This window comes from Haliaeetus albicilla, chromosome 9, assembly GCF_947461875.1.
Source record: "Haliaeetus albicilla chromosome 9, bHalAlb1.1, whole genome shotgun sequence".
NCBI lineage: Eukaryota > Metazoa > Chordata > Aves > Accipitriformes > Accipitridae > Haliaeetus > Haliaeetus albicilla.
Window position 1 is genome coordinate 39,802,250 of NC_091491.1, and position 11,931 is coordinate 39,814,180.

Here is an 11,931-nt window from a genome sequence, read left to right on the forward strand (position 1 = left end):
ATACTCATGAAATTTCCTTTCAGTTTGTACTTATGACGTATATTTGAATATATAACTGGGTTAGAACTTTCTGTTTGTAGAAACTTTTTTTTTTCAAATTTTTTTTTTTATTTCAACTTGGACTGAAAACCAGAAAGTCAGCTTTTTATGAAATGTATATGTGACAACCCCACTTCTCGTTTCAGTCTGCTTCAGTGTAGCTTTGGAACTCTTTGAGTCACTGTTTGTACCCTCTGCCACCAATATTTGCAGTCCTAGTGAATGTTTCACTACAGGCTGTACTACAGAAATACCACAAATACCTGATACTCAATGCCCTTGTTAAATGAATTACCGATTTGTGGGCATAATTTTAAAATATAATGGAAAATTTACCATAAAAAGATTCATTTTTTTTCTGTTCCTGGATTTCAATATATATTCTATAAAACAAGAAAAACAAGAAAGTCCTGTGAAATGGACACTGCCCAGAATATAGTCTAAACCAGAATGATCTGAAAGAAAAATTTTCATTTCAATAGTCCATAGCTGGACTATTGCAGAGTAAAAAACAATCTCTATCAGTTGTATGGTGTGGATGCTTAGCATGGAAAACATAAGGCGCCTGAGTTTCTATTACTAACGACAATTTGAGACTTAGTAGATGCAGTGTCCACGTCCTATCTGTCTCAATTACATCTTTAAAACACTTTTAAGAAAGACTCTTGTAGTCCTGAGAAGCACTGAGAAAGCTGTCTTCCAAATACCATTTCTAAAATCCAGTATAAGTAAATATCTGTGGCAGCTGTCATCTTTTCCAATTTCACCCACTCTTTGTCAGAACATTGAATTTGATTATTTTCCTTAATGTTTTGATGTACACTATTCTCTCTAGTCCTTAATAGTCATCTAGCAGCTTTGAGAAAATGATTTTCAGTGAAAGACAAAGGCCAGCTTACAGAAATCTATCCTAAGACACAGAAAATGTAATTGACTCTATAAATAGAAAATTAAGTTTTGCTTTTGAAGTGCGAAGCAGTGGAATAATTTCCAGTATAGAGGCATTTTTTATTCCTATGAGACAGGTCCTATTTTTGTTCCACTGAAATTAATGTAATAAAAATATCAGTACCGAGGACTTTGATTAGAGAAGGATTAACTCTCTAAATATTGATTGACATTTATAATGGAAATAACATTTGGACCATAACTTGGAACACAAATACTTGTATAAGGAAAAGTGTGTGTTACTGTTGCCATCATCAGTTTAAAATCAATGATACCACTCCGTAGTGCTCTGCCTGGCCTTTCTCATTTTTCACTGGGAACTTATAAATATTTAGTTTAGTTTTTATATTACCTGAGAATTTAAAATATATCAGACAGTGTCACAATCTTTACCTATATATCAACTAATGTGAGAGAACTTACAGGAGAAAATAATAATATATTTGATATGATTGAAATAATAAATTTCAGTTTAGACTAAGACTATAGGGTCACTTACTGCCCCTGTCTAACAGGAATAAATCCAGAGAGGCCAGTAGAGTCGAGATAATTCAGCACGTCTCAGAAAGTCTGGCTCTTATTTGATTTGTTCTGTTAGCACATCCCATCATGAAGCTGGATGGAAAGCCATACAGTGCCTGAGGACATGCCCAAAGCCTACAGGCTCTCACACGTGAGTACGTTTCAGTGACACTTGCGACACTGATTGCAGTCAGAGCTCTTGACTCAAGAGTAGAGACAAAATAACCCCACTCTGCCTTAGACCTTCTGTCCACGTGTTGCTTTCAAATATGGTCTGTGCAAAAATCCAGCTTCAGCTTTTCAAGAATGCCCAGTATGGTTATTAGGAGACAAAATATTCAGTAAGTTTTATAAAATATTGCAATAGCTAGGGCAAAATTAAAGCTGTGACATGTTTGAGTACAGGAATTGTCTACGTCCAGCTCTTACTGGATCAAGCCATGAAAGAAACATGAAAATAGAAGAACAAGTCATGCATTTCTTGCAAGGTCTGGATGGAGCATATGCATGGAAGGAAAAGTAAGGAGGATTATTATTTAACAAAGGTATGATTCTTGGTAAATACAAGGTGATATACCTAAATTTGATTTAATGAAATCATCAACATTTACAGTTTTAAAGCTATTAATGGGCAATAGCAGAGTTATAATTAGACATTCAAATCAGAAGATTGGGCTGTGGTGTTTTTGTTTTTCCAAAGGCTTCCTGAAGTAAAGACTCATGATTATTATTTCAGTCCTTCTTAAGTTTAAGCAAACAGTTGTGTCTAACTTGTTCAGACTGGTTTAAAGTTCAGTTATGTCTGAATCAAGACCTGAGCTATATTCATAAGGGTAGTGGCTACTCATTTTGAACACAGCTGATTAAAGTAAGTCTCCTGTTGGTAATTCACTGAAGTTTCATTTCAACAAGGTACATGTATTTCATTAAATTTGTTTCAATCAATTATATTTTTCTTTTAATTATTTTTTATGGTCTAGTGTATGGGAAGATATCCTGATGCCATTTAATTCAAAATCATTTGTTATTACCAGAGTTTACATTTTAGTGTCAATTCAGGGCTTTTTTTCTGTAATTTGTATTAAGCAATAACTATGTAATTGTATATTTACTATTCATTAAAGTTTGAAACAAAGACACGTTTGTAAAATGTTGGAATGAAAATTTCACTTTTCACGGTTATCCCTACAGGTCCTTTAACTGATTGAAAGACTATGATAGATTTGAAGTTGGAGTTTTGAAAAATATTATATTAGAGAAGAAATTGAACATATATTTAAGTTAAGGATTATATTCAGTGTTTATTTTAACACTTCATCTTAAGCTTATGAAAAAAAGGTTTAAATATTGTGAAGTGATTGCACATCCATTTGTATTTTAAATGAGTGGAATATTTCTTTTCATAAAAAGAAAGGCAAAAGAATTTCCATCTTGTATGTAAAGATATCATGGAAATGTTATAATTGAAATTCATAACTGTAACAACTTACATTGTTAGGAGAACAGTATTTGGAACATAACTGATATTTAACAAATTTCTCACTTTTTTGAGCACTGTTGTTTTAAAATAATTAGGCTAGCTTTAAAGATAGAAAATATTTACCATGTTATTACAAGCTGTTTTATTTTCTTAGATGCACAATGGATTGATTATTAAAATAACTTTAGAATGCATTTTCCCCCTTTTAGCTCAGATTCTTCTGATATTTTCTGTATTTGTCACAGGAATAGATAGAGAAAACCATCTGTCATATAAAAATGGTACTATGCACAAAGAATTCCTTTGGTAAGTATGGTGATAACTAATTTTTCTGGATTATTTTCTGGAAGGATTTTTGAAAAAGCGTAACAAAAATTCTACATAGCTTTGTCTGGTTAATCAGTGTCTTTATCACTAGTGAACTAGTAATATTTCCGTCATTGTCTTTGTGTCGTTTCCAGGTGTTTTTTCTTCAATGACTATGGAGGAACGCAGAATAACTTCAGAAATTTACACTGAAACGGCTGCAGTTCTTCAAAAATAAGTAAACTTGGTTTTCTTTTAAAATCTACACCTATTTAAAAGTGTATTTTATAGTACCCTATATTAGGGTCTAGATCTACTGTAGCATACCATATTGGCTAATACAGTTATGAAGAACAAGCAAATAATAAATTTATGTTAATATAGGTTTAAAGAAAGCTAAATCACTGAAAGGGAGAAGATCACTGATTACGCACTGTTATTTGGAATTTCATAACTGAGGCACCTGCTCTTCACAGCTGTGGCCTCTGAAGATGTAAAAAAAAAATTTTCTCATTGCAGTTTAATAATTTTGATTAAATTCAGTAATTGAAACATGATAACAGATTATTAATTTAAAATTTGGGCCCGAGGAGAGAGAAGTATTTAGTGATAGATGGCAGGGAAAAAAGCAAAGGCAGTGGAAAGATAAATGCAGAAGGAGGAGTAACTGAGAAACGGGCTACTTCATTTTCCACGGTTCTGTTTCCTGCTTTTTGCTGTTATTGACCTGTAGGGAAACCTTAAAGTAGGAACAAAGTGTTCTAAATGACCACATCACTACAATTTAACAAGTTACTGTTTCTCAGTTGAGTCTCACTAACCAGCTCTCTGATTCTCTAAGTTTATTTCAAGTGCAGCATTAAATATGTTATCTCAAAGCGTTATAATTACTCCATAATTGATTGTTTTAAAAGAGCTAGAGAATCTCACTGTAAGAGAAAATGAATATGAAATGAATCGATACAAATAGTGTATACTGGAAGCACTGGATACTCTGTTTTGCATTCCTACAATGGTAGCTATTCCTACATGAAGTTCTTCAAAACTTGCTTGATATTTGTCTTTTAAAGAAAAAAAAAAAAAAAGCAGGCAGGTTTGGGCAAGAGAATTTGCCAGCTTTTCACTATGAATTTCCACTGCAAACCTGTATAATCTTGAAAGAAGATTCACAACAGCAAGTAGTGCTAACCCTTCCACTTACAAAAGAAACAGCATAGTAAACCACAAGAGTGGAATTACATAAAGGCCTGATACCAGTGTGAAAAGCCATCCAATGAAAAAATGCAAGATCCCATCTTCCATTCATGTTCCTTCTTTCCATGCAGGACTTTCTATGACTGGAGCTTACAAGTCTAAAAAAAATGATTTTTTCATTGATTGATTTGTTTTTTTAAAGTAGACTACCCTTATTCATACTAATAATCTTATAAATTATTGCAACTCTACTCATGACTAATTGAATTAATTGTACTGGGATTGTCTTTTTAAGTTTAAAATATATTTTCCTCTTCTTGAAACTAGGATTGAATTACAGTGACCCAGATGGTTAAAAATTTTCCTTTTAATGGGTTTTAAACACTGAATTATAGCTAATTTTTTTTTCTATTTTTACTAAGAAGGCAGAAAATTTTCTTACTAAGTATAAATAGGGTTTGATATACCATATTACACAGTTTCAGCTGGGTTTTTTTTCAGTGTAAAGTAATTACAGCACTTACCATGCACTGATGGAGTGCTACAAATAATCTTAACTGCAGTATTTCTTGAAGCCACTCACAAAAGTAAAGGCTGGGTGGAGCAGAAAGCATCAGCAGGGCCAAACCCCACATCTAATGAGAGCGCTGGGCTGACAGCCGATTTGGCAGCAAGCCTTTCCTAAAGACTCAGCCGCGTCCCTGCCACTAACTTTGGTGGCCACAAAGCTCTTGCTCTACAAGACTTCCCCTGCAGTGATCCAAAAGGGTCATAGATTGTGCTCTCGTTTATTTGAAAATGGATCTAGACTCTTTTATTTAACACACCGTGTGTTCTGGTTTGTGAATTTATGTCCATTGTAAATGGCTTTTTATAAATCTAAAAACTTAAAATTAGTCTGGCTACAAGCAGAAGAGCCTAAGATAAAAAAAGCTATTTTTCTCTTCCTGCAGGTGTTTGAGTTAGGAACCAAAATACACATTTCCTACAGTGAGAAAAATCAAAGTGTCTGTATGAAAGCAATGAATAGTACCTCTTCAAATAAAATAAAGAAGGCAACTTTTTATCTTTTTCATTTAGAGTAAGAAGCCACAAAGTTAGTGTGGTTGCAATTATGTGGATGCAGCAGCTTTCTAAATACAAAAAATATCTAGTTTACATAGTGATTTGTTTCTTTTGGTTCATAACTTGCTTTCAGCCTTTTTGCTCGGTTTTGTGCAAAAAAGAGGGGAAAAGGGCAAACTTTTGGCTTTTATCATGCAAATATGCAGGTTTGCTCTGCTATCAGCTGGACAACACAAGTCAAATGCTTACTTTGAAACTTTTCTTTGTATATAATTGGATCAAAGGTATATGATTACATTCGACAAGGAATACAGGTGAAGACATATATGAAGAGAAGATGACTACATATAACAGATATGACGAGGTACGTTTTTTTCTCTACTATTTGTTGTTTAAGTCTGGGGAAGAGAGAGAAGAGCATGTAACTAGTGTCCTTCAGGTTAGTTCCTCGAACTTTCAGTGACAGAACCCCTTCTTTGCCTTTAAGGTGCACAAGATTACTACCACCAGTGTTGCAACAAGGGGAAAAAAAAAAAAGGTTCTTTTGTAATTAAATAAAATGATATCATTCTTTCTGAGATGTACAACACAGCTTACTGTATGAGATCAGTGGTAACTGATGGCTTTCAGAGAGTGTGTCTTCATCTGCATGACTCAGCATGGGAAAGAGCATTGCAGTCCCTCTTTGCTTTGGTCGGACAATGTCATAAATCACAGAACGCTAGACGCCCTGTGCAGTACTTCCTTTTGACTTTCATGAGTGAAACCAAATGAAATTGTATCTTTGCCTGGAGAGCCAAGGCTCACTTGTGGTGTACAGTACTTTCCAGTATGAGAAAGTCTATTATTGCCCTGCTCTCTGTCTGTGAAGACTCAAACTATGTAAAATCTGATTTGCTAAGTAATTGAATTATACTTTCTGGAAGAAGAACAGACAGTTGGATTTAGGCTTGCTGCTCAGACCTTGTGGTGATTATTATCCTGTTAGATTTTAAACAAAAATTTCATCTTGGGCAAAAAGTTGGCCTTCAAAATTACATACAGACTTCTTTTGATGAAAGAAGACTATTTCTGTACAAACCGATGTTTACCTATGAGAATTAGACATTGCATTAGATGTTTTTTGGTCTTCAAAGGTTCAAGATAGAGGCTTTATTATTTCTCAGGAGTAGCAGCCCCAGATTATGGAAGCTGGGCATTCAAAACCCAGATTTTATGCATGTATAAAGAGGGAGTAAGACAATACAGGAGAAGCAGCTGAGTGAGCTCTATGAAGGTTTCCTACTAACTCTTCTGATAGCTGGCAGCTGAAAGAGCAGAAATGGTAATATTGAGGGAAGCATGAAAAATCCACGGGACTCTGCACTTTACATTTTCTTCTTACTATGCTTGCTGACTCCACAAAATGCTGAATCTTAATTTCTCTTAAGGTCTTCCATAATTTCAAAGGCATTATAGAAGAAGTAAATGCACTCATCTTCTAGAATGATAGACTTGAAAAGAGTACACTTTTTCTTCTTCTGTAGTATGTTTTTTGAGTATAATTTGGAATTATAATACTGCAAATGGAAATGTAATTTATATTCATTATTGATAAAACAATGACTGTCCAAATTAGTGAAAGTAAAAGTGAGTACTGCTTGAATAAGATTGACATCATGAGAAATGATGAAACTGTCTTTAGATTCTTCAGGAGAAAATTTGACTTTGTTTTATTTAAAAGGGATTGATCAACAGTACTTTTCAAACCAGTGGTGTTTACATTAGACAAATAGTTTACTAGCACAGCTGAGTTGTTTAAGACTTGTATCTAAGTAAAAGCAATATCCTAATTATTGTCAAATCACTGCAATTGCCTGGTGACACTTTTGCAATTGTATTCTCATCAGGCATGACCTCACATTCTGCAAGGTCTCTCCAAATGTTGACTGAATTGGTCATTTATTGATCATACCTTCATGCTAATGCAGTGTAACATTTCACATGCAGTTGAGATGCTTATTACTTCAGAGGAAAGGTGGCAGATTGATTCCCACAGGAATATGCTGAAACATACGTTAAGTTACCAGAAGCAAGGATATTGGAGGAAAAAAGAGGGGAAAAGAAAAAGGTGTTGAACTTTGTATTTAGAGAAGGCATATCTTTTATTTATAGTCTTCTGAACACAATTACTTCTTTAACTGCATCAGTATTTAAAGAAACTTATAAATGTTGTATATGGTAGTTTCAGGTAATTCTAAAAGGTCATAATAAAAGATGTAAACCATATGCACGATTAGTGAAATCCTCATATACTGTGACGGTAATAGATATATTGAACTATGAAAGTCTACTCCTCTCTGAGCATTAAAAGAATGCAACTTTGTAGACTTTCTCATATTTGATATAGTGAAAATATACCCCACATACAAACAACCTATTTTCAAGACAACAATGTTAAACAAAGATAAAAAGTTTAGTATGCAATGCACAGAGTCTTAGATAAATTGCCTTCTGGTTTGTTTGGAAAATGTTCTTGAATGTTGCTCGAATAAAATTATTTTACTATCTGTTTTTCAAACATCTGGTTTAATTGACCTCTAGGGATATAGGGACCCAAATTCTAATCTACTATGTCATTAAGTAGAAAGGAATGTAAAATCTTATATATCTAGCATATTTGGTTATTGTGAAATAAATTATCTATTACTTCTCCAGACAGGTTCTCAAATATCAACTCACAAATACACAGGACATAATTATATGTACTTTCAAAAGAATATGCCATAACCCAGAGCTGTTTACACTGTTTCCATAGTTAGTAATTTATGCAGAGGTCTCAGCAGTTCATTAGGAGCAAATTATGAAGGGTGCAACATAGAGAGGACATGAGTTTCCAAACTGATAAAAACCTGCATAGTCTTACTTCATTGGAGCTGTGCCATGGCTGCAAACAGCTAAAATGATTTTTTTTTTCCATACAATTATTTTTTGGTGGAATTTAAAAGTATTAATTTATATTCAGATTAATACAATTATATCTGGAAGAATAATCAATATTCAGCTTTCCTCCTTGTTGGCTGGTGTTTGGGGTTTTTTTGTTGTTTGGGTTTGTGGGTTTTTTAATTACTAAAAGTGTGCAGGTTTTCATTAAAATCTTAATCACATAGAAAAATTAATTTAAAAAAAATGTAAATTTAGGAATTTCTACCGAGGAAAACAGATGGATTTAATATTTCAATTTGCAACAAAAAATACTAATTGAAATTCATCTCTGCACCTACCACCTATTAAGGATATTCAGCTGATTGTAATTATTTTTCTTAAAATTAATCAGATTGAAAATATATTAAGTGTGAAATCAAAAGCAAAATTGCATATGTTCATAAAGTTTTACAAATTAAATCCAGAGTTTTACTGTTTTTATATGCTGATCATTGAATTAATCCCTCTCTTCTTTTCTTCACTGAACTCACATTTAAAAAGCTTCTAGAGATCTTGTAGCATGATGTCTCAGAAATCCTAAGACCATATAAATAAGATGGGTTTAAGACAAGAAGTGTGACTATAAAAGAACGGTGACTGAACTTGAAGATTGTTCAGATCAAGAACACAAAGTCTAATTATTATATATAGAGATTCAAGTGAAATTTAGATCTGGGTTCACAGTCACCTTTAAAAGACCAGGTTAGAGGTATATTAGTCTGGAACTAAAGCTAATCTTTAGACTTGAATGCCATAAAATCAAGTGCCTAAAGGAATATTTAACATAGCTACCTAAGTTTAAAGTCATTAGTACTCATGGATTGCATTAGCATTTCAAGGATCTGAACTCTGATCAATTAAAGCACAATTAGCACAGAAAAAGAAGGGTAGTTTTGTTTAAATGGTAATGTCAATTTAAGTGTTGCCAAAGCTGCTAGTGAGGTGTTCACACTTCTGAATGCCTCTTTAGAAAGATGTCTTGGCTGTGGCTGGACTCAAATGTAAAGAAATACCATGGCTGATATTACATGGGAATTACAAAGAAATGAACTATGGCACCTTTTGGCTTTAACACGCATGAATGTATACTAGTAAGCTTATTTTTCTGATGAAGTTACTAGAAAAGACCACTCTTTTCATGATGTTTACATAATTATATCCACTGCAAGCTTGAGCCTTGAACAGCTTCTAAAATGCAGGAAGGAAAAAGATCACTTTGACCTTTATCTGAAATCTCTTTCACCTAAAAAATACATCTACTGTGCTCTTTTGTGGTGCTGTGCAAATCTGGATTTTATTGCAAGTGAAACAGCGGCCACACATCTGGTAGAAGAAAGGAAATAAATGTATTAGGGATGTGTCCGTAGGTCCAAAATGTTGATGAATACAGCAATTAGTTAACCAGTGGCCTATCATTATTTATTAATTCTTTATGACAACTACACGCTGCTTGGAGTGATTTATTTATCTTTATTTGTAAATCATTCTGCATGCCTGAGTGCCCAGGGAGGATGTGTGTGTCTTGGATATACAGAGCTGTGCACTGCAAGCTGCAGCTCCTGTTTATTCAGGGGTAGAATAAAGTAGCGAGGAAGCCGTTCCATTATATAAGAACTGAGCAAAGCCTTTAGCTACATACAGTCCTAGTTGAGGTAAATACTGATGGCATGTAGTAATGATTAAAAAAAAACCCCAAACATAAGTTCTCACACTGCTCTGAGTAAAAAGTGAATTGAAATAACTTTCATATCACTTCTTTTGAACACTTTGAGTCAAATCTGTAATGTTCCTCCTCTGGTATTAGCAGAATTGTATGATGGATAAATAATTTCAAAGTTTTATCCTTTTATTGAACAATACATTCTGTTCTCTTTCAGTTCTGCCCCATTTGGGATCTACAGAGACTAGACTGATCAGTAAGGTCTTTTTATACTTCTGATAGTGGCCACTTCCAGTAATGGAGGAAATGTTGGTGCAATCTGTTCTGCTGAAGGGCAGATGAAAGATATTGATCTCAGATAAGTGCCAAAAAATGCAGACTCTGTTGAACTGGGAGAAGTGATGCCCACAGGCCACACAATTGCTTCTGTCTGATTTCTGTGAAAATATATGCTAGATATTCATATGCCTGAGGTGAAAAGACGTACAGCTCTTTTACACATACTCCTCTTAAATAACTCACTTCATTGCTGGAGTAGCTGTCCCAAGAAATTCTAATTGTCACCACACTACAGGGCTTTTTTTTAAATTGTCCTACATATCAAGAGGCATGGTGTATATACTGAAATGTCCTGATGAGAGTTGCAATAATCTCCTTTCTTTCCTTCATTTTCTAATTATCAGTCCAGGTCCACTGAATGAAGAAAAGAAGTTGGGGTTTTAAAACCACCGTGTACTTTGTCAGGGCCTGATTAAAGTCATCACACAAATGGTTGTGCCATGATTTGCACTTGTACTAATGCTCATAAAAACTTTTAAAGGCTTGCAATTTATACCACCTGATGTGTACTACAAAATAATTTATTTTTATTTATTTATTTTGTACAGATGAAACTAAAAGCGCACACACACACATATATATGTGTGTATAACGTAAACCCAATAAATAATACACTCTTGTTCTAAAGGTGAAGGTGAAGCAAGAGAAACCATATCTTACGGAGTATTTACTTTCTTCTGATTTTACATTGAATTCATACTAATATTTGTGCTTTTCAGTGGAAATAAAAGTACAAAAATGTCTCCCAAATCAAGAAAAAGAAAAGACGTTTATTGCTAAAGTTAATACTTAGACATTGGTCCTGACTTTTCTCACGCAGAAGCCATTTTATTTCATGCTCCACAGTGCTCATACCACACTGTATCTATTAATATTAAACACATACTTTTGGACACTCATACAGGCTCAGCAAATTTTATAATTATAACCAAAGAGATTAAACTGTTGTTTATCCACACTTTACAGATTATTTGCTGGGTTTTTTATATAAGGTTCAAGTTAGATCTTACATTTCCTTCTTCACTTCCCAAGCCTGAGGTTATATGTACACCAAAAAGTCAGAACCCAGACACATATGCTTTGAATGTAATTTTCTATCTTTTGTCCACATCCTCTCTTTATTTAAATTTCCGGTTTTATATAGTTAAATCCATAAAATAAAAAAATGCTTCTAAAAATACTTAAAATTGGTGGTAGCTGATGGTAAATATAGATACTTCTCACAAAATCCCCAAACTTTAACAGATTTCTCATTTACCTCTAGCCTGGCTGGAATTAAGAAACGTGTTTTCTACTGGAAGAAAGCTTCAAACAGAGCACAAGTGTTGGTTTCTTTTTTTTTTTTTTTACTTTTTCTAGAATATTTTGATTGAGATACTACTTGGAGGCCAAGTACAAATTTAATTATGCAGTT